This window comes from Dasypus novemcinctus, chromosome X (genome assembly GCF_030445035.2).
Source record: "Dasypus novemcinctus isolate mDasNov1 chromosome X, mDasNov1.1.hap2, whole genome shotgun sequence".
In the NCBI taxonomy this organism is placed as follows: Eukaryota; Metazoa; Chordata; class Mammalia; order Cingulata; family Dasypodidae; genus Dasypus; species Dasypus novemcinctus.
Window position 1 is genome coordinate 178,496,729 of NC_080704.1, and position 25,573 is coordinate 178,522,301.

Below are 25,573 nucleotides of genomic sequence, written 5' to 3' on the forward strand. Positions count from 1 at the left end.
CTTACCACACTCAGCTAAGATGGAGGTGAAGAAGGACAACCACCACACCATGGAGCCTAGAGTGATTACAACTGAAAATGGGAGGATTGCATCCAGCATCCAGGTGGAATCTGAGCCTCCTCTTGACATAAAGGTGCAATGGACACAACCAATCCAGTGTCCACATAGAAGAGGTGGCATTGGATTGGGAAAAGTGGACATAATGGACAAAGGGTATGGGGAAAGGCAGGAAGAGATGAGAGGTGGAGGCGTCTTCGGGACATGGAGCTGCCCTGGATGGTGCTTCAGAGGTAATCACCGGACATTGTAAATCCTCACAGGGCCTACATGATGGAATAGAGGAGAGTATGGGCCATGATGTGAACCAATGTATATGAGGTGCAGAGGTGCCCAAAGATGTACTTACCAAATCCAATGGATGTGTCATGATGATGGGAACGAGTGTTGTTGGGGGGGGGAGAGGGGGGGTGGGGGGGTGGGGTTGAATGGGACCTCACATATATATTTTTAATGTAATATTATTACAAAGTCAATAAAAAATAAAAAAATTAAAAAAAAAAAAAAAAGTTCTGTCCAGGCCCTTTTATTTATTTTGGGGGGAGAGGGGGAGGTACCAGATGTTGAACCTGGGATCTTGTCCGTGGGAAGCAGGCACTCAACCACTGAGCTACATCCACTCCCTCAGGCACTTTTATCTCATCTAATTCCAAATACTAATGCAATTGTTCCTCTAGTGTTCAGAAAGATACACAGATAAACACAGATTAAATGGCAAAGTTCTCCTAATGAATGAAAAATAATGAAGAGAAAAAATGTTTAGTCATATTCATATCTCACAAAATCAAACCCCATATTCTTTTTTCAACCTTTAGCATTAATATAGTACCAACTTTGCTTTTGTACATTGCAATGTTGTTATTAACTACAGTCTATAAATTATATGTTATATTTCCCCATGGATTACCACATTATTAACACCTTGTAATGGAAGATTCCTGTTTGTATTTTTAACCACAATCCTCATCTACTGCAAAAATCATTGTTATACATTCCCAATTATATCCTCCAGCTGTCCTCCAACTGACATTAATCTCCCTAGTCTACTGGTTTCAGCCACAATCACATCCATACATCAACAGGGTTTGCTACATTCATTATGATGTGTTACCATCAAGTCCATCCATTACCACATATTTGCATCTGACCTTATTAAACATTCTACATATATCCAGCATCAGCTTCCCCTTCTTAGCCCACACTCTGTCTCCCAACAACCCACACTTCATAGTTCCACTCCACAAGTCTACTCTTCTATTTATTTCGTATCAGTGAGACCATACAATATTTGTTCTTTTGTGTCTTGCTTATTTCACTCAACATCATATCCTCAAGGTTCCTCCATGTTGGCACATGCTTCCCCAACTGATTACTTTTCACAGCTGAATAATATTCCATCATATGAATATACCACATTTTGTTTATCTAGTCATCTATTGATGGACACTTACATTGTTTCCATCTTTTAGTAATTGTGAATAATGTTGCTATGGACATCAGTGTGCAAATATCTGTTCACATCCCTGCTTTCAATTCTTCTGAATATATTCCTAGCAGAGGGACTGCCAGATCATATGGCAGTTCTAGATTTAATTTCCTGAGGAACCACCGAATCATCTTCCACAGAGGCTGCACCATTTTACACACCCACCAACAGTGAAGTAGTGTTCCTATTTCTCTACATCCTCTCCAGCACTTGTAGTTTTCTGGGTTTTTTTTTTTTAAATAATGACCATTCTGTATGGTGTGAGATGATATATCATTGTAGTTTTAATCTACAAGCCTTAAAGCATAGGTTACTTCCCTCGCCAAAGTCTATTTCCACATGTTGGAGCAAGATGGCTGCCAACATCTGCCAGGGTTCAGGCTTCCTGGGTTCCTCTCTTCCCAGGTCTTGCTTCTCTCCAGGCTCAGGATTCCTCTCTTCTCAGGGCTTGCTTCTCTTTCCTCTGTGTGCTTACTTTCCAGGGCTCCAGCTTGATCAGCATCAAACTCCACATCAAAACACCAACATTACACACACAACCTGTGGTTGATGCTGGGGTTGGTGTATGCGCAGGAGTCTTGAATCTCTGGACTGTCCATGTGCCAGCTGGGCCCTGAGCCTCAGCAGAGTTGCAACTCCTACTCTCTGGTTTGTTGGACTTAACCCAGGTCAGCTAACAAGGAGGTGAGTATGATCAACCACCACACCGTGGAACCAAGAGAGTCTACAGCTGCAAGCAGAATTCCATCCTTCAACTATGTGGGATTTAAACTCCCTCTCAATTTAGAGGGGAGTGGACATCACTATCCCAGGGTCCTCAGGATGGAGGAATAAAATATGGATTAGAGTGGACTTACTGGTATTCTACTATAGAATTATTGTGACTCTAGCAATGGAAGAAATTATATCATTGAAGTGGAGACAGTGGCCACAGGATTTGCTGAAGGCAGGAAGAGAGAAAAAGAAGTGTGATATTGGGGCATTTACAGGACTTGGAGTGGTCCTGAATGATATTGCAGGGACAGATGCAGTACATTATATATCCTGCCATAACTCACTGGATGGACTGGCAGAGAGTGTAAACTACAACATAAACTATAATCCATGCTGTGTAGCAATGCTCCCAAATATACTCATCAAATGCAATGAATGTACCACACTAATGAAAGAAGCTGTCAATGTGGGAGGAGTGGGGGGTGTGGGGAGTGGGGTATATGGGAACCTCTTAAATTTTTTATTGTAACATTTTGTGTGATTTATGTATCTTTTTTAAAAAAGATAATAAAATTTAAAAAAAATTTTTTTAAACCTCCAACTCTTTCCTTTGCCATGTCTTTTATCTGTGAGTCCCCACCCACCACCGTGGGCATTCAATACTGTACTGACATAGCCCAGTCAAAGCCCTAATCACAATTTAATCACACCCAGGTATAGACCAGTTGACAAATACAATCCAATATCTATTTTTGGAATTCATAACTATATCAAACTGCTACATAGAGATAGAAAGTAGATTCATATTTTCTGAGTTAGGGGTGGAAACAGAGACTTACCTCAAATGGGTATGAGGGAAATTTTGGGGAGATAGAAATGTTCTAAGCCTGGATTGTGCTCCCCAAACCCCATAATTCTTTCTAATCATGAGAGAATTTATGACAAATCCAAATACCTGAGCAGTCCTCCTCAAAACTGTCAAGGTCAAAACAAGTAAAGTCTGAGAAACCCAGAGGAGCCTAAGGATATGGGATGACTAAATGTAATGTGGTATCCTGGTAGGGATCCTGGAACAGAAAAAGAACATTTGGGAAGAAACAAAGGAAATCCTAATAAACTATGGGCCTTAGTTAATAATAAGGTACCAATATTGGTTCATTCATTGTGACAAATGTACCATCCTAATATAAAATACATATAATATAGATAATATGAAATAATAGGGGAAACTGGGTACAGAGTATACAGGAACTCTCTGTACTATCTTTCCAACGTTTCTGTACATATACAACTTTTGTAAATAAGACATTTATTTTCAGGAAAAGGACTCAGCTGAAGCACACTCCTAAATCAGACGCATATTATAAACTCAGAGGTTTACAAAGTGGAAAGGGTCAAGGAACTCATTGTATCCCACCCTTTCTCATTCGCAGCGGCAGAACTCCAAGGTCCAAAGCCACAGAAAGTTTCACAGCTATGTGATGGGCCAGGACTCCTGACTCCTTCAAAACGTCATGATGTTTTGGCCTCACCTTGTAGAAGGAGAATATGAAATTTGAAGGAATTAGACCACAATAAATCTGAGTGTTCAGTTTAGAGAACAACTAAGTATTCCACAGTCAACAGTAAGCTCCTAACATGCTCCTGACTTCTTCTTTCCTCAAAGACATTTTCATTTATTTCATTTCTCTTTACTAGATATACAACTGGTACCACATTCATCATGGCCAACATGTAAAAAGATGAAGTAGCATTTACCCAGGAAACTGAGCCTAATAAGAAGCAGCTAGATATACTCAAAAAAGTAAAAACTTGCTTATTTATTTATTTTAAAGAAACTTTAGATTACATAAATGTTACATAAAAATATAGGGGATACACAGATGCCCCACTCCATACCCCTCGCACATTTTCCCACATTAACAACATCTTTCATTAGCGTGGTACATTTGTTACAATTAACACATATTGAAGAAGCATTGCTACTAGCAGTGGTCTATAGTGTATGTTATGGCTTACACTTTGCCCCACGAAATTTTGCAAGTTACGACAAAGTATATAATGGCTTGTATCCGTCATTGCAACGTCATGCAGGACAATTCCAATGTCCTGAAAATGCCCCCATATTTCACCTATTTTTGCTTTCCATCCCTTCAGGGCCTCTGGTGGCCACTGCCTTTATATCAATGATATGAGTCATTCCATTGCTAGAATAACAATACATCTATAGTAGAATAATAGTAAGTCTACGTTAGCCCATTGTTCGTTCCCCAATCCTGAGAATAAAAGCTTTTAAATATGGGTTGAAATCCTAACTCTACCACTGATTGGCTATTTGATAATTGGGCAACTCACTTTTCTGAGTTTTGGTTCTCTCTTCTCTTCTTCTCTTCTCTTCTCTAGAATGAATAAAATTATGTCTCACTATTGGGAGAATAAAATTTAAAAATTTAATTTTAGTGGCAAAATAAAACTGCACATGAGATATATGTGTTCAATAAATGTTGGCTTCTCTTCTATTTACAAAAACTGGATAGTGATGGTTGCCCAACCGTATAAGTGATTAACAATCATCAAATCAAACTGTGTGTTTACAATGGATGAATTTATATCTCGATAAAATTCAATCTAATTTTTAAAATGAAGATGAAAAGTAAACAGAGAATTCAATACCAGAAGACATGTGCTATATGGTATTAATCAGGATGAAGGAAAATTATCCCAGATGGAAGTATGGAGAGGCAGTAATCAACAGTGGCAGAAAGTGCAGATATGTCTGTAATCTTAATGAATCTTGACAATAATAATAATGTCTTGAGATTTAAAATAAATATGGGATTAAAACACATGATAACAATAGCACAAAAGTAAAGGGAGTTAAATTGTTCTAAGGTCCTTGCATTGTCTAAGAAGCAGTGAAGGGGAGAAGATTTGGCTCAAGCAGTTGAGTCCCCCCCTTCCACATGGGAGGTCCTGGGTTTGGTTCCTGGTGCCTCCTGAAAAAAAAAAAAACTAGCAAAACAAATGAAAAAAAAAACAATTCAGGGAAGTCAATGTGGCTCAGTAGTTGAGTACCAGCTTCTCAAGTATGAGGTCCCAGGTTCAATCTCCAGCCCTGGTACCTCAAAAAAAAAAAAAGCAGCAGCAGTGAAATTAGTAGTTTATGATAAGATCCTCATAAACTAAGTATGAATGTTCTGATCTGCAAGGTAATTACAAAAAAAATAGTAAATGAATGTATAACTAACAAACTAGTAAAATGGAGAAATGAAATATTTTTTATTTTAATTAATTTCTATGGTAGGTTCAATTATGTACCATAATTGAGACTAATCTTTTTTTTAAAGATTTATTTATTTATTCCTTTCTCTCCCCTTCCCCCGCCCCCACCCCAGTTGTCTGTTCTCTGTGTCTATTCACTGCGTGTTCTTCTTTGTCCGCTTCTGTTGTTGTCAGTGGCACGGGAATCTGTGTTTTTTTGTTGCTGCGTCATCTTGTTGTGTCAGCTCTCCATGTGGGCAGCACCATTCCTGAGCAGGCTGCACTTGCTTTCACACTGGGCAGCTCTCCTTTCGGGGCACACTCCTTGCGCGTGGGGCTCCCTTATGCGGGAGAACACCCCTGCGTGGCACGGCACTCCTTGTGCTCATCAGCCTGCGCATGGGCCAGTATTGAGACTAATCTTAATCTGCATTCCTGAGGTTGTAAATCCATTGTAAGATTGTGGGATCTCTTGATGATGTTATTTTAGTTAAGGTGTGGCTCAACTGAATGAGAGCCTTAATTCCAGATTATTGGAGTCCTTTATAAGCAGCAGAAATCGAGACATAGAGAAAGGCACAGATAGGAGCTGGAAGCTGCAAGTCAACAGAACCTGAAGAGAAAGGAGAGGACGTTGCTATGTGATGTGAGGCAGGCACACAAACCAAGGAAACCCAAGGATCACAGCAGCTAGCACCACGTTACAGACTTGGGAAAGAAAGCATCGCCTTACTTATGCCTCAATTTTGGAGTTCCCCTAGCCTCAAAACCATGAGCCAATAAATTCCCATTGTTTAAATCAACCCATTGTCTAGTATTTGTCATAGAAGCCTGGAAAGTAAGACATAATACCAAAGAAAAGAGTAAAAGTAATATAGAACAGGTAGAGTAAGATGATACATTTGAGCTAAAAAAAAAAAAATTTGTAGTTACGTCAAAAATAAATTAACTAAATGCTTCAGTTGAAAGACAAAGATTGTCAGACCAGTGGAAAGTGGGGAGAGAAAAGGGAATCCAACTGTATGCTGTTGACAAGAGACAGATCTAAAATTTAAGGAAACAAATGTTGAAAGTAAACAGATGGAAAAAGATAACCATGCAAATGCTAACCAAGAAAAAACAGGTGTTAGCTATGAATATAATTGCAAAGTAAACTTTAAGTTAAGAAGCATTATTAGACACAAAAAGGAACATTTCATAATAATAAAGGATCAACACACCAGAAAGATATAACATTTATAACTTTTCATGCTCTTAATAACGTGGTTTCAAAACATATGAAGCAAAAACTGATTATTAAAAGGAGAAATAAACAAATCTTCAACCACAGTGGAAGACTTTTACATACCTCTCTCAAACTGTCAAAACAAGGAGACAAAAGAATCAATGAGGATGCAGACGATATGAATAACACAATTAGCAAACTTTATCATATATATAACATATAAACACTGTACCTAGCAAAAAAAACACACATTGGTTTCAAGTGTACATGAACCATTTAACAAAATTGACCATATTCTGTGTCATAAGGCAAGTCTTAATGAATTTCAAAGGATTGAAATAATCCAGAGAATTTTCTCAACAAAAGTGGAACTAAGCAAGAAACCCATAACAAAAAATAACTAAGAAGGTACCCAAATAGTTGGAAATTAAACAATGTATTTCCAAATAACCAAGAGATCAAAAATTTGAAAATATTAATATTTTAAATGATACTAAAAATACAAAACTCATGAAATATGTCTAAAGATATGCTTAGGGGAAATTTATAGCTTTAAGTTATAAAATAAAATGTCTTAGATTAAGTATTTAAGTATTCATCTCAAAAAATGTTTTAAAGGTACAGCTTATTAAACCCAAAGAAAGTAGAAATAAAGAAATAATTTAAAAGTGGCAAATCAAGGGAAAGAATTATGTATTTATCCTACCTTTCTGTTTATCAGGATAACCAAATAGATGATCAAAACTCTTGCTCCATATAAGAATCCTAAGAATAACAGAAGACCTACTTTCTGGATCATTGGACTTACCAGGTCAGCTAACAGGGAGGTGAAAATGGTCAACCACCACACCAGGGAACCAAGAGTGCTACAGTTCCAAGCGGGAGAATCGCATCCATCAACCAAGTGGGATCTAAGCCCCCTCTCGATATAGAGGTGGAGTGGACATGACCATCCCAGGGTCCACAGGATGGAGGAGTAAAATATGGATTAGAGTGGACTTACTGGTATTCTACTATAGAACTATTGTGACTAGTAATGGAAGAAATTGTAGCGTTGATATGGAGAAAGTGGCCATGGTAGTTGCTGAGGGCAGGGAGAGGGAAGAAGAGATATGATGAGGGGGCATTTTGGGGACTTGGATTTGTCCTAAATGATATTGCAGTGACAGATGCTGGACATTATATATCCTGCTATAACCCATTGAAAGGACTGGAGGAGAGTGTATACTACAATGTAAACTATAATCCATGAAGTATAGCAGTGCTCCAAAATGTATTCACCAAGTGCAACGAATGTGCCACAATGATGAGAGAGGTTGATGATGTGGGAGGAGTGGGGGGTGTTGGGGTGTGGGGTATAGGGGAGCCTCATATTTTTTAATGTAACATTTTTTGTGATCTATGTATCTTCAAAAAAACAATAAATTAAAAAAAAGAAACCTAGCTAATAAATGAAAAAAGGAATGAAAAATTAGATTATCATCATTTTGGAACCCCTAATGAATTAATGGATCTAGGCATTTATCAGCAATGGCTGCTGACAACAACAAAAAAAGAGACAACCAGACATTATATACCTCCTGATGAAAGTACACACCATTATCTATGAAGTAGTCTTTTTTTTTAAAGATTTATTTATTTATCTTCCCTTCCTCCCTCACCCAGTTGCCTGCTCTCTGTGTCCATTCACTATGTGTTCTTCTGTGACTGCTTCTATCCTTAGCAGCAGCACTGGGAATCTGTGTTTCTTTTCGTTGCGTCATCTTGCTGTGTCAGCTCTCCGTGTGTGCGGTGCCTTTCTTGGGCAGACTGCACTTTTTTCGCACTGGGCAGCTCTCCTCACGGGATGCACTCCTTGTGCATGGGGCTCCGCTACACAGGGACACCCCTGCATGGCATGGCACTCTTTGCACACATCAGCACTGCACGTGGCCCAGCTACACATGGGTCAAGGAGGCCCAGGATTTGAACCTCCGACCTCCCATGTGGCCAAGTCCACTTCCCTATGAAGTAGTCTTGAAAAAGACACAGAGAGAGAGAGAGCTTTAATCTTGATTAAGATACTACCAATGTACAGGAAATACAAGGGACAGAGAAACATGTCAAGCAAGAACATAGAGACGAAATCAGCCAAATGCAGAACTTTGGAAAATTCTACAAAACAAAAATGTCTTCAGTAACAACAAAACATTTACAATGAAAAATGAAGAGATGAAATGGAAAGCTAAAAAACATAAAAGGCAATGTAGGGACTTTATTTGAATTCTTATTTTAACAAACTGTTAAAGAAAAAGTACATTTTTGAAACAATTAGGGAAATTTAAACACTTTTTAGATATTTGATGCTATTAAGGAATTTATTGTTAACTTTTAATTTTTAGGTGTGATATTGCTATTATGATTGTGTTCTATAAAAGGTATTATATTTTAGTGATTCATACTGAAATATTTACTGATTAAATAATTTGATGAATGGAATTTGCTTCAAAATGATTAAGTTACATTTGAAATTTTCAAAATGATCAAATTACATTTGAAGTTTTCCATAATAAAAAAATACAAAGATACCATTTATAATACAATACCAACATAAAACATCAAATACATAGGTATAAATCTAACAAAGATATGCAATACTTCTATGGAGAAAACTATAAAACATTACTGAGAGAAAAGACAGAAGACCTAAATAAATAGAGCAATATATCGTGTTCATGGATTAGAAGATTTGATACATAAAGATGTTGTATTAGTCAGCCAAAGGGGTGCTGATGCAAAATACCAGAAATTGGTTGGTTTTTATAAAGGGTAATTTATTCAGGGTAGGAGCTTACAGATACCAGGACATAAAGCATAAGTTACTTCCCTCACCAATGTCTATTTGGAGCAAGATGACTGCTGACATCTGTGAGGGTTCAGGCTTCCTGGGTTCCCATATTCCTGGGACTTGCTTTTCTCTGGGTTCAAGGTTCCTTTCTTCCTGGGGCTGGCTTCTCTTTCCTCTGCGTGTTTACTTGCCGGGGCTCCAGCTTAAACCTTCAGCATCAAACTCCAACATCAAAACTCCAACATCAGAAATCCCCGACTCTGTTCTTTGCCATGCCTTTTATCTGTGAGTCCCCACCTACCAAGGGGTGGGTATTCAACACCCTAATCATAACTCACTCATGCCCAGGTACAGATCAGATTACAAGCATAATCCAATACTTCCTTTTGGAATTCATCAATAATATTAAACTGCTACAGATGTCAATAGGCCCCATTTTAACTATAGATTTGGTGCACTACCAATCAAAATCACAACAAGACTTTTTTGCATAACTTGATAAAATGATTCTAAAATGTATAGGAAGATTCATAAATTACAGTACATTCTTACCATGGCACACTATAATAGCAATGAACTGTTGCTAAGTGTAAAAATATGGAAGAATTTCATCAACATAATGTTGAGTGAAAGAATCCAGACACACACACACAAATATATACTGTATAAGATTCCACTTATGTGAAGTTCAAAATCAGGCAAAATAAATCTGTGCTGTTAGAAGTCAGAATAATCTTTACCTTTGGCAGAGGTTAGTGACTGGGAGGAAATACAAGGGGGACATGAGGTATTTTCTGTTTATCTGGATGCTGGTTACATGGGTGCATTCACCTTGTAAAAATCTATTCAGATGTGCACATAGGATTTGTGTGTTTTTCTTTAAAATATTTATATGAAAATGTGAAAGACCAAGAATTGACAACACAATTTTGAAGAACAAAAGGGTGGAAGGAAGGGAATCCTGGGAAGACGGTATCAGACTAGGCAGGCAGGCTCAACTTTCTCATGAAAAACAATGGAGAAAGAGCCAAAAGCTGTCCACTGGACCTGCTTTGGAGGTCAGCAGACCAAGACAGTGCTACACAACTCCTAGGAGAATGAGGGACAGAGAGATGAAGAAACCAAAACAACAAACATGAGTTAACAAATCCCTGTGGTGGCAGAGAAGGGCTCCTTTCCCTCACCCCCCTGATATTAAGCTGTGGTAAAACCCTTGGTTCACTGCAGCTGACAGAGAGGGGCACAGACATCTTCCTCCCTGTCAGCTGTCAAAGGGAATGGGAGGGGGAATTAGGGGGCTTTTCTTCAGTGAATTCAGCCAGCAGAGCCTGCTTTGAATCTCAGCTCTGGCCAGACCAGAAACACAGGAAAAGAGAGATTTAAACACATCAGGGAAAGTGTGCAGGTGAGCACCATATGGTGGCAGGTCTGGAAATTGCATGGACAAAATCTGCTTTTGGTTCTCTCTGTATCCTAACTCCTGGGAGAAAATCTGCAGCCCATTAGTGAGTCCCTGGCCCAATTTTGAAAACAAGCTGGGCAATTTTAAAGGTTTAAAAGTCGAACCAAATATTTAAAGAAGAGCTGTGAAAAAAAAATAGGCAAAAGAGAGAAACTGGCCATCAGAGTAAAGGCACCAACATATTCAGATGCCTAGACAGCAAAAAATTACAAGCCATACTAGGAAACAGAAAGAGATGGCCCAGCCAAAGGAACAAATCAAATATCCTGAAGAGGTACAGAATTTAAGATAATTAATCAATGATAAGACAACTCTCCTAAATCAATTCAAAGAATTTAAAGAAAATATGACAAAAGAGAAAGGATATTAAGAAGACACTGGGTGAGCATAAAGAACAATTGGAAAGCCTTCAAAGAAAACTAACAGATCTTATGGGAATGAAAGACACAATGGATAAGAAAAAAATACTTTAGAGAGGAGAGGATGTAGCTCAAGTGTTTGAGCACCTGCCTCTCATGTTCAAGGTCCTGGGCTCGACCCCCAGTACCTCCTAAAAAAATTAGAGGCACATAAAAGCAGATTTCAATTGTTCAAATACAGAATTAGTGATTTCAAAGTCAGAATATCTGAACTGGAAAACACAGGGAAACAGAAAAAGAAGAGAATGGAAAAAGTGGAACAGGGTCTCAGGGAATTGAATGACAATGTGAAATGCATAAACATATGCATTATTGGTGTCCCAGAAGGAGAAAAGAATGGAAAAGGGGCAGAAAGAATATTTGAGGAAATAGTGACTGAAAACATCCCAACCCTTATAAAAGACATAAATATCAATATCCAAGAAGGACAATGTACCCCAAACAGAATAATCCAAGTAGACCTACTCAGAGACCTACTATTCAGAATGACAAATATCAGAAATAAAAAGAGGATTCTGAAGGCAGCAAGAGAAAAGTGAAGCATCACCACATACAAGGGAACCTTGAAAAGTTTAAGTGCCAACCTCTTAACAATAACCTTGGAGCTAAGAAGAAAGTGGTATAATGTATTTAAGGTACTGAAAGAGAAAAACTGCCAGCCAAGAATTCTGTATCTGGGAAAACCTGCCCTTCGAAAATGATAGTGAGTTCAAAGCCTTCACAGATAAACAAAAATTGATAGAAAATGTTACCAAAAGACAAGAATTATACTAAAGGGGATGCTGCAGCCTGAAAGGGAAAAGCAAGGGCAAGAGACTTGGAGAAGAGTGCAGAAATGAAGATTATAAGGAAGGGTAAATTAAAGGGGAAAAAGACAATAGTATGATATGACACCAGAAAGCCAAAGGATAAAATGGATGAATTAAGTAAAGCTTTTACAGTAATAACATTCAATGTTAATGGCTTAAACTCACCAATAAAAGACATAGACTGATAGAACGGATCAAAAAATAACAGCCATCTATCTGTTGTAAACGAGAGACTCACCTCAAATGTAAGGAAACAATCAAGTTAAAAGTGAAAGGTTGGAAAAAGATATACCATTCAAATAGTTACCAAAAAAGAGCTGGAGTAGTGATACAATATTGGACGAAATAGATTTTAAATGCAAAACCATTATATGGGATGAAAAAGGTCATTATATATTAACAAAAGGGGCAATTCACCAAGAAGAAATAAATATGCTAAATATTTATGCACCTAACCTGAGTGCCCCCAAATACATGAGGCACACACTGGCAAAGCTGAAGAAAGAAATAGCTGTCTCTACAATAAAAGTTGGAGAACTGCAATACACCACTCTCAGCATTGGATAGAACATCTGGACAGAGGACAAATAAAGAAACAGAGAGCTTGACTAATAGGAGGAATTAACTAGACCTAAGAGACATCTATAGAGCATTTCATCCCCAAACAGCAGGATATATATTCTTTTCAAGTGTTCATGAATCCTTCTCCAAGATAGACCATATACTGGGTCACAAGACAAGCCTCAATAAATGTTAAAAGATTTAAATTATACAAAACACTTTCTCTGGCCATAACAGAATGAAGCTGGAAATCAATAATAGAGGGAAAAAGGGAAAATTCATAAATATATGGATTAAACAACACACTCTTAAATAAACAGAGGGTCAAAGAAGAAATTACAAGAGAATTCAGCAAATATCTTGAGATAAATGAAAATAAGAGCACAACATACCAAAACTTATGGGACAGCACAAAGACAGTGCTGAAAGGGAAGTTTATAGCCCGCAATGCTTACATTAATAAGAAAGAGGGAAGCAGCTGTGGCTCAAGCAACTGAGCTCCCATTTACCACATGGAGGACCCAGGTTTGATCCCCAGGACCTCCTGGGGGAAAGAAAAAAATTGACAATCTAACTGCACACCTGGAAGAACTAGAAGAAGAACAGCAAACTAATCCCAAAGCAAGCCAAAGGAAAGAAATAGTAAAGAGCAGAACAGAAATAAATGAACTCGAGAACAAAAACAAAAACAGTGGAGGAAATCAACAAAACCAAAAGTTGGTTCTTTGAGAAGATCAACAAAATCAACAAACTCTTAGCTAGACTGACAAAGAAAAAGAGAGAGGACACAAATAAATAAAATCAGAAATGAGAGGGACAGCATTACCACTGACCACACAGAAATAAGAAAGATCATAAGAGGATACTATAAACAACTGTATGCCAAAAAACTAGACAATGTAGAGGAGATTGACAAATTCCTAGAAACATGCAAACCACCTTCATTGGCCCAGGAAGAAACAGAAGACCTCAACAAACCAATCACAAGTCAAGAGATTGAAAATCATCAAAAACCTCCCAAAGATGAAAAGCCCAGGACCAGATGGCTTCAGAGGTGAATTCTACCAATCATTCAAAGACAATCTAACACCAGTCTTGCTCAAGCTCTTCCGAAAAAACTGAACAGGAAAGAATGCTACCAAACTCATTCTATGAAGCCAACATCACCCTAACACCAAAACCAGATGGAGATACTATGAAAAAAGAAAATCACAGACCAATATCTCTAATGAATATAGATGCAAAAGTCCTCAACAGAATACTTGCAAACAGAATCCAAAAGCACATTTAAAAAATTATACACCACAATCAAGTGGGTTTTATCCCAGGTATCCAAGGGTGCTTCATCACAAGAAAATAAATTAGTGTAATAAACCACATTGATAAATTGAATAACAAAAATCACATGATCTTCTTAATTGATGCAGAAAAGGCATTTGGCCAAATATGGTACCCTTTCTTGAGAAAAACATACCAAAAGATAGGAATAGAAGGAAGCTTTCTCAAAATGGTAAAGTGCATATATGAAAAACCTACAGCTAGCATTGCACTCAGTGGTGAAAGACTGAAAGCTTTACCGCTGAGATTAGGAACAAGACAAGGATGCCCACTGTCACCATTGTTATTCAATATTGTGCTAGAAGTTCTAGTTAGAGCAATTAGGTTGCATAAAGAAATAAAAGACACCAAAATAGGAAAGGAAGAAGTAAAACATTCATTATTTAGTGATGATATAATCCTGTATCTAGAAAATCCTGAAAAATCCACAACAAAGCTGCTAAAATTAATAGGTGAGTTCAGCAAAGTAGCAGGATACAAGATTGATATGTAAAAATCAATAGCGATTCTATATACTACTGATATGCAATCTGAGGAGGATATCAGGGGAAAAAACTCCATTTATAATAGCGACTAAAAATCAAATATTTAGGAATAAACTTAACCAAGGACATAAGGGGCCTATATTCAGAAAACTACAAGACATTGCTAAAAGAAACCAAAAAAGATTTAAATAAATGGAAGAACATTCCATGTTCATGGATTGGAGAACTAAATACCATAAAGATGTCAGTTCTACCAAACTAATTAACAGATGCAAAACAATACCAACCGTGTTTTTTGCAGAAATGGAAAAGCCAATAATCAAATTCATTTGGAAGGGTAAGGGACCTTGAATAGCCAAAAATGTCTTTAAAAAGAAGAACGAAGGTGTAGGACTCTCACTTCCTGACTTTATCAAATATTACTTAGCTACAGTGGTGAAAACAGCATGGAACCTCATAAAGACAGACAGATTGATCAATGGAACTGAATCAAGAACTTAGAAATAGGCCCTCACATCTACAGTCAAGTGATTTTTGACAAGGCTGTTAAGCCCACCCAGCTGGGCCAGAAGAGTCTATTCAAATGGTGCTGGGAGGAAAGGATAGCCATATCCAAAAGAAAAAAAGGACTGTTATCTCACACCTTGTACAAAAGTTAACTCAAAATGGATCAAGGACCTAAATATAAAAGCAACAACCATAAAATTCCTAAAAGAAACTAGAGGAAAACATCTTCAAGATCCTGTGGTAGGTGATGGTTTCTTGGACTTCACACCCAAAGCATGAGCAACAAAAGGAAAAATAGATAAATGGGACCTCCTCAAAATTAAACACTTTCACACCTCAAAAGACTTTGTCAAAAGGATAAAAAGGCATCTGACTCATTGGGGGAAATTATTTGGCAATCACATATCTGAGAAGGGTTTAATATCCATGATATATAGAGATCATACATCTCAACAATAAAAAGACAAACTTCCCAATTAAAAATCAGCAAAAGATTGAAAAGACAATTGTCCAAAGAAGAAATACAAATGGCAAAGAAAAAACATGAAAAAATATTCACCATCACTACCAATTAGGGAAATGCAAATCAAAGCTATAGTGAGATATCATTTCACATCTATTAGACTGGTCGCTTTTAAAAAGTCAGAAAACTGTAAATGTTGAGAGGATGTGGAGAAATAGGAATGCTTATTGACTCTTAGTGGGGATGTAGAATGCTACAGCCCCTGTGGAGGACTGTTTGGCAGTTCCTAAAGAAGTTGAATATAGATTTGCCACATGACCTGGCAATACACTACTAGGTATATACCCAAAAGAACTGAGAGCAGTTGCGTACAGTTGTTCATAGCAGTATTATTCATGATTGCCAAAAGCTGGAAATGGCCCAGGTATCCATCAACTGATGAATGGATAAACTGTGGTGTATTCCCAAGATGGAATATTATGCAGCTGTAAGAAGAAATGTATATGACAACATGGATGAACCTTGAGGACATTATGTTGAGTGAAGCAAGCCAGATACAAAAGGACAAATACTGTATGGTTGTGCTACTAAGAACTAAATATATTGTATAATCTCATGAAGTTAATAACTTGAATATGGGTCAGCAGAAAATAGAACGACATTGGAGAATGGAAAGCTAAGGGTTAAATTGTGTGGAATTGGTAAAAAAAAAAAAAAGGGGGATGTTAATCTTTGGAAATGAATAGAAAAGGTAAAATCACAACATAATGTACTATTAAGTGGGTATGAAAATGGTTTAAAGGGAAAGTCTAAGGTCATGTATATTACTAAAAGGAAAGCTAAAAAAAATGTAATGTTGAACTGTATAGCATAGTAAAACTGCATGTGAATATGAATATAGGTAAAATTGTATATATAAGACCATTTTTCTTTTAAGCTTAATAAATCTATGTTACTATTACAAGATGTTAATATCAGACAAAAAAACATATTAAGCTAAGTGAAGGAAACCAGACACAAAGTACTACACAATGTACGATTCCATGTATATAAAATGTCAATATAAATCAATTTATAAGGGAAGCAGACTTGGCCCAATGGATAGGGCATCCACCTACCATATGGGAGGTCCCTGGTTCAAACCCTGGGCCTCCTTGACACATGTGGAGCTGGTCCATGCACAGTGCTGATGTGCGCAAGGAGTGCCGTGCCATGCAAGGGTGTCCCCACGTAGGGGAGCCCCACACGCAAGGAGTGCGCCCCCTAAGGAGAGCCACCCAGTGCTTAAGAAAGTGCAGCCTGCCCAGGAATGGTGCCGCACATACGGAGAGCTGACACAACAAGATGATGCAACAACAACAAAAAAAGAAACACAGATTCCTGGTGCTGCTGCTAAGGATAGAAGTGGTCACAGAAGAACACACACAGGGAATGGACACAGAGGGAAGACAACTGGGGGGAGGGGGAGAAAGGGAGTGAAATAAATATAAATAAATAAATCTACTGGTATGGGATGTTATTGACAGGCGATATATGGTTGACAGGGAGTTATACAGGGCATGTGTCCAGGGTGCATGGAAATGTTTGGATATACTCATAGTGGAAACAATTAAAAACAACAGCTGGGGGGGTACTGGGTTCCTGGCCGGGGCGGGGGGGGCTCTGTCATGGTCCCTAGGGGAGCAGCAGCAGTCCCCCAGGTGCAACGGTAAGGACCAGGAAGGAATGAGGGTCCAACAGTGAGCCCCTGATACTACCGACTATGCTTGTGAGCCTAAACACCTGAAATAAGAACAAGGCCTAGAGCAGCACTGTGCCTAAGAGTTCCCTCCTGACAGCCTCTGTGTTACTCAAATGTGGCCAGTCTCAAAGCCAAACTCAGCATGTAAATGCAATGCCTTCCCCCCAGCATGGGACATGACACCCAGGGATGAGCCTCCCTGGCACCGAGGGATCACTACCAAGTACCAGCTGATGACGTAACTAGAAAATGACCTTGAATTAAAGGTTCAACGCAGACCAGCAGAATATCCCTGTCTGCATATAATAACAGGAGTTTAAAATGCTGTTTGACCTAAAGTAAGGGGGAAACAGAAAGGACAAATGAGTTTATATGGCTATGAGTCTCTAAAAAAAGAGTCTGGAGGTTGTCAGAAGGATTGCCCTTATGCACACCTGAGCAGAGTCTCAGAGACAGATAAAGTAGATACAACCTCAGGTATTGGTTCTTTTGAGGGCTACAGAGACCCACAGGTTCTATGGTCATGGCAGATGGGGTTCGCTGCCATGCCAGTTGGCCCATCTTTGGAGCTGGTGTTTCTGTGTGATGGAGCTGGACTCAGATGGGATCTCTTTTCACAAGCCTTTCATGCTACTTTACTGGAATTATAGTTGGTGCTGGGGCTTAAGATATATCTAGGGGATTTGAATCACTGGGCTGACAATATGATAGCCAGGCCCAGAGCCTCAACAGACTTCAGCTCCTACACTCTGATTTATTGAACTTACCCCACTCAGCTAACATGGAGTTGAAGAATGTCAACCACCACACCATGGAGCCTAGAGTGCCTACAACTGAAAGCAGGAGGATGGCATCCAATATCCATGTGGAATCTAAACCCCCTCTTGACATAGATGTGGAATGGACACAACCAAGCCAAGGTCCACAGGAAGGAGGAATACAGTAAGGATCAGAGTGGACTTAATGATATACTATTCATGAACTATTGTGGTTAATAATCGAGAAAATGTGGCATTGATGTGGAAAAAGTGGCCATGGTGGCTGCTGGGTGCGGGGAATGCGAGGAAGAGAAGAGATGTGGAGGCATTCTCGGGACTTGGAGTTGTCCTGGGTGGTGCTCCAGGGACAATTGCCGGACGTTGTATGTCCTCCCATGGCCCACTGGATGGAACGTGGGAGAGTGTGGGCTATGGTGTGGAACACGGGACATGGGGTGCAGCGATGCCTGGAGATGTACTCACCAGACGCAATGGATGTGTCATGATGATGGGGAAGTGTTACTGTGGGGGGAGTGGTGGGGTGGGGGCGAATGGGGACCTCATTTTTTTTAATGTAATATATTTTAAAAATGAATACATTGAGAATTTGGAAAAAAATAAAAATAATAAAATTTATAACATGCAATTATATTAGTGGTTATGTAGGTCTAGGGAAGGACTGCTAAGGAGTGTGGAGTTTTTCCTTTTGGAGTAATGAAATTGTTCTAAAATTTTTTGTGGTGACAAATGCACAATGTGATTATACTAAAAGCCATTAATGGTACACTTTGGATAGATCATATGGTATGTGAATGTATCTCAATAAAACTTCTTTATAAATAAATGTGCACAAATAGTCAGAAATAGCAGCTATGTACAGCAGGGAAAGCATAGAGATTGAGAGGTGAAGAATTTTCTTGTTTGATGGTTTGGATTTATTATTATGGAAATAATGGAAATGCTCTAATAATGACTGAAGTGATGAAAGCACAACCATGTGATTATACCAAATACCAATGATTGCACACTTTGGATGAATTGTTAATATGTATCAATAAAATTGATATGTGTTTTTAAAATGTGGAAGGACCTGCTCTTCCAAACATCAGGACTTATTATAAGGCTACAGTAAGAAAGACAGTTGTGGTATTTGTTCAAGGACAAATAGAATAGTGGAATAGAACAGAGAGACCAGAAACAGACTTATATCTATATGAACACTTGGCTTATAGTACAGAGGTTACTGCAAATCAGTGTGGAAGGGAGAACTTTTTTTCAATAAGTGGTGCTAAGACAATTGTATATTCATATCAAAATATATAACTGGATCCCTATCTCACACCATACATAAAAGTTAATTCCAAGTGGATTGTAGATCTAGACATGAAGGGCAAAACAAACAAAGGTTCTGACAAAAGGTGATGGAGCTTCCAGGGAAGATGGCAGAGTAGGGAGGCCCAGGACTCAGTCCTTCCATCAAAATAACTATTAAACAAGCACGAACTTTTGAAACAACTATTTTGATGTATTTCCACAAGAACACTTTATAGGATCCAAGGAAGAGCGGGAGGAAGAGCCTGGTAAATTATGGTAAGGAACTGCAAATTACTCTCTCCATACGGTGAGTACTGGTACCTGTCTCCCCACCCCCATGGCAGGTTGTCACAGGGTCCAGTCACTGGCTAGCTGCTGCTAACAGAAAGGGACATAAAAATCCTCTTCCCCAAGAACAGGGGTGTGTACAGTCAGTCACTGATCATGGTTTCGGATTAGCAAATTCAGATCACTGGGTCCAGGCTCTGAGGGCAGCTATTGTTTCAACTCACCCCAAGCAAAGGTGGCAGTAAGCATTGTTTCAATCCTGACCCAGAGAGTGGCAGAGACAGTGAAGGTTTAGAGGCACAGGGCTGAGGAGTGGATGTGGCTCAAGCAGTTGGGCACCTGCCTCCCACATGGAAGGTCCCAGGTTTGGTTCCCGGTGCCTCCTAAAAGAAGATGAGCAGACACAGAGAGCACATAGTGAGCACAGAAAGAAAAAGAAATATTAAAAGTGAAAATAGCCTAAGACAGCTATTGGACACCATAAAGCACACCAATATATGTCATATGGGAGTCCCAGAAGGAGAAGAAAGAGAGAAAGGGGCAGAAGGAATAATCAAATAATGATTTTTTAAAAAGTTGCCAAGCTTAGTAAAAGATGTAAATATGCATATCCAAGAAGCTCAGACAAGTAGAAAATTCTGACAGCAGCCAGAGAAAAGCAATGTGTTACATACAAGGGAATCCCAATAAGACTGAGAGCCAATTTCTCATCAGTAACCATGAAGGCAAGAAGGCAGTGCATTGAAATACTTAAAGTGCTGAAGGAAAAAAACTGTCAGTCGAGAATTTTATATCCAGTGAGACTCTCTTTCAAAAATGAGGGAGAGACTGACATTTTCTAACCATAACCCTACAAGCAATGCCAAAGGGAGTTCTTCAGACTGAAAGGAAAACAACATAAATAAAGACCCATGGTAAAGGTAACGACTTGGGTAATTACAAATGTCAGGATTATTGTATTGTATTGTATGGTATGTAATTTCAGTTCTTACTTCCTACAAGTATTAAAATGCAAATACATAAAAAGTAATGGTAAATCTAGGTTTTTGGACATACAATGTACAAAGGTATAAGGAGTAACAAATACCAAAAAAAAAAAAAATAGTGGGGGAGAGCGGCTGTGGCTCAATCATTTTGGCTCCTGTCTACCATATCGGAGGTCCTGGGTTTGTGTCCCTGGGCCTCCTTGGAAAGCAGGCTCGCCCACATGCTGTGGAGAGCCACCAGCCCAGGCACTGCGGAGAGCCACCTGGCCCGCAAGCACCGCGGAGTGCTGCCCAGCCCACAAGCATCACAGTGAGCCAATTCAGCAAGGTGACGCAACAAAAAGGGAGACAAGCAAAAACGCAGAAGAGCGCACAGCGAATGGACACAGAGAGCAGACAGCAAGCAAAACATGGGGGGTGGGGGAGATAAAAAATAGTGGGGGAACAAGGGGCATAGGAAACTATATGTGCATGATATTGAAATTAAGTTGGTATCAAACCAAATATAATTGGCACTAGAGGAAGTGGGCAGACTGAAAATCACAGTGCTAGTAGGTATAACCGGATTTTGTCTAGGTCCTTCACTATGCTGCTGAAATGACTTTCAAGAAAATGTCAGGTTAGTTAGGCCAGTAATTTATTAAAGTAGGGAGGGAAGAGAAAAGGGAGAAAATAACAGATCATGGGTCCCGGGTAGAAAGGAAGGGGCTAAAGATTGATAAAGTGGGCTGATTTACAGGCTACAATTCTGCATTATAGATTATAAATGCCTAGGTTTTACTTGCGTGGTGACCATGGCAGAGTAAAAACGGTGAGAGCAGGGCACAGAAGGCAGGAACAGGCACACAGACTGACTGGGACAGGAACTGGGACAGGGCGAAGACAAGACAGCAAGAGAGGGATTCAGCCTTTGCACTTGCTTTTTGAACTATTAATTATGCCACCCCTTTGCTTATGGCAGGGGAGGGGTTCCAGCCGTTCACCATTTTGATTGCTTATTTCTCCCAGCAATCTCCCAGGAGGGCCCAATGGTAAAGTCCTTAGGGAATATCTGGGGCCTCTCCTGGCTTCCAGATGAAGTCTTCTGAGTGGTGGAATCTTGGGGAGGGTCTTCCAGCAGCCATTTGGGGGTTATCGAGGTCCACGTGGACTTCTTGCCGGGTTCCAGATCCATCTACTGATTCCCTATCTTACTAGCCGGCTTCAGTAGGGACAGGCTTCTTTCCATCCAGATCAGATTGCAGTTCTAGAATAAGCCCCAGCCCAACCTCCAGCAGGGAGGAAGCTGGGGGAAACTGCACCAGCCTCTCTGGGAAAATGCAGGCCACACCACGGAGGCCAGTGATCATCCTACTCTGGTGGCACAAGCCACCTCAGGAGCTATTTTGTGGCTGGAGTTGGAAGCTCCATTTCCCACAAACGGGGGAGGAAGAGACGGTTGGCCACCAATTTCAGCTACTGATAAGTAAATTCATCTGGCTAAAGTATAACCCTAAGAATAGCTAAAATTTCAACCTGTCCAACTTGGAAAGAGGCTGGTAGCAGCCATTTTAACCCCATGCCCAGCATGAGGGGAAGCAGTGCAGATTGAAAATCACAGTGATGGTAGAAACTGCTTTCTTGCACCCAGATTGGCCTGCAGCCCTAGCCTAGGCTTCAGCCCCACTTCCGGCTGGGAGCAAGGTGACGGACCCTGCATCAGCCTCTCTGGATAACTGAAGGTACATTTGGCTGGCACAGACTGAATAGTCAGAAGTCTACAGGGACAACGGCACATGGCATAGATTGCTGCCTACAGCTGCAGCTCCATCCGTGCCCCAGGCAGGGGAGAAAGGGGCAGGAAGCTTCATTAGTCTCTCTGGCCAACTACAGTCTAGGCCTGCACTTGGATTATTCCACACATCTGTGACTCCGTCCCTACCCCTGGCAAAGGAGAAAATTGGGAAAAGCTTCATCGGTCTCTGGGGAAATGAGAGCAGCTTGAGCCTCCACAGCGTATAGCACCAATTACAACCTTGGCTCCTATTGCACAACCAGCAAGGTAGAAAGGGCAGGAAGCCCTAAACTAAAGAGAAAAGCTGCACCCAGAATAAATACTTTAGTAAACCAGATGCCAAGATACCAACAAAAAATTACATCCACACCAAGAAACAGGAAGCTATGGCCTAGTTGAAGGAACAAGAGAAGCCTCCAGATGACATAAAGGAGTTGAGACAACTAATCATAGATGTTCAAACATCTCCTTAATAAATTCAATGAGGTGGCTAAAGAGATTAAAGATATTAAGAAGACGTAGGTGTGGAGTGGACACAACCATTCCAAGGTCCACAGGATGGAGGAATAGAGTATGGATTAGAGTGGACTTACTGATAATCTATTCATGAACTATTGTGATTAGTAATCACAGAAAATGTGGCATCAGTGTGGAGAAAGTGGCCATGGTGGCTGCTGGGGGTAGGGAATGGGAGGAAGAGATGAGATGTGGAAGCGTTTTCGGGACTTGGAGTTGTCCTGGGTGGTGCTGCAGGGACAGTTACCGGACATTGTATGTCCTCCCATGGCCTACTGGGTGGACTGTGAGAGAGTGAAGGCTATGGTGTGGACCATTGACCATGAAGTGCAGCGGTGCTCAGAGACGTATTCACCAAATGCAATGAATGTCTCATGATGATGGAGGAGATTGTTGTTATGGGGGGAGGAGTGGGGGGAAGGGGGTAGGGGGTATATGGGGAAGAGTGGGGTGAGGGGGGTGGGGGGTATATGGGGACCTCACATTTTTTAAATGTAATATTAAAAAAATAAAGACAAAAAAAAAAGACAACATAGGGGCAGGATTGTGGGAACATGGCCGTCAGGGTAGGCAGGGAAAGCTTAGCTCTTACTAAAACACCTGAGAGGGAGTCTGGGGCTGCCTTAGTGACCTGCTTAGGGGTACAGCAGACACTGCTTCACAACTAACAGGAGAGTGCAGGACAGAAAGAAGGAAGCCAAAACAACAAACTGTGAGTTATTGATTCTCCTGGCCGATGGGACGGGTTCCCCTCCCCCATCCCTGAGCTATCACGTGAAGGTGAAACTCCTGGCAGATATCTGACTAAGAGGAGAACCGACTTCTTCCTCCCTGCCAGCACCTCTAGATACGCATAGAGCAAGGGGGTGCTCTGGGTCATCTAGGAGGGTGCTAGAAAGATCAGGAAACCTGTGGAAAACTTTGAGTTTCTCCCGCCTGTGGCTGGAAGTGGCACTTACCCTGACCTCAAGACAAACAGCTTAAGTGGAGCTGCCAGCATTCTCCTCCAAAAGGTGTGTGGTGGCAACCTCCCTGGGAGGAGGAGGGGTCAGAGAGGGTGGAGAGTGGGCTCTTTGCAGTTATTTTATTTTATTAATTTATTTTATTTTTTTGATTCATTTTTTTAAAATATTACATCCAAAAATTATGAGGTCCCCATTCACCCCCCTCCCCCCCACCCCACCACTCCCCCCACAGCAACACTCTCCCCCATCATCATGACACATCCATTGCACTCGGTGAATACATCTCTGGGCATCGCTGCACCTCATGGTCAATGGTCCACATCATAGCCCACACTCTCCCACGTTCCATCCAGTGGGCCATGGGAGGATCTACAATGTCTGGATATTGTCCCTGCAGCACCAACCAGGACAACTCCAAGTCCTGAAAATGCCTCCACATCTCATCTCTTCCTCCCATTCCCCGCACCCAGCAGCCACCATGGCCACTTTTTCCACACCAATGCCAATTTTCTTCGATTACTAACCCCAATAGTTCATGAATAGAATATCAGTAAGTCCACTCTAATCTTAACTGTATTCCTCCATCCTGTGGACCTTGGAATGGTTGTGTCCATTCCATATCTATGTCAAGAGGGGGCTTAGATTCCACATGGATGCTGGATGCAATTCTCCTGCTTTCAGTTGTAGGCACTCTTGGCTCCTTGGTGTGGTGGTTGACATTCTTCAACTCCATGTTAGCTGAGTGGGGTAAGTCCAATAAACCAGAGTGTAGGAGCTGAAGTCTGTTGAGGCTCAGGGCCTGGCTATCATATGGTCAGACCAGAGATTCAGATCCCCTAGATATATCTTAAACCCCAGCACCAACTGCAATTCCTGTAAAGTAGCATGAAAGGCTTGTGAAGAGAGATCACATCTGAGTCCACTCCATCACACAGAAATACCAATTCCAAAGAAGGGCCAACTGACATGGCAGTGAATTCCATCTGCCATGACCATAGAACCTGTGGGTCTCTGTAGCTCTCAGAAGAACCAATACCTGGTGTTGTATCTACTTTATCTGTCTCTGAGACTCTGCTCAGGTGTACATAAGGGCAACCCCTCTGATAATCTCCAGACTCTTTTTTAGAGACTCATAGCCATATAAACTCATTTGTCCTTTCCATTTCCCACTTGATTTAGGTCAAAAAGCGTTTTTAACTCCTGTTATTATATGTAGACAGGGATATTCTGCTGGTCTGAGTTGAACCTTTAATTCAAGGTCATTTTCTAGTTACGTCATCAGCTGGTACTTGGTAGTGATCCCTCAGTGCCAGGGAGGCTCATCCCCAGGAGTCATGTCCCACACTGGGGGGAAGTGCATTTACATGCTGAGTTTGGCTTCAAGACTGGCCACATTTGAGTAACACAGAGGCTCTAAGGAGGGAACTCTTAGGCACACTGTTGCTCTAGGCCTTGTTCTTATTTCAGGTGTACAGGCTCACAAGCATAGTCATTAGTATCAGGGGCTCATTGTTGGACCCACATTCCTTCCTGGTCCTTGCTGTTGCACCCGGGGAACTGTTGCTGCTCCCCTAGGGACCATGACAGAGCCCCCTGGCCAGGAACCCAGCACACCCC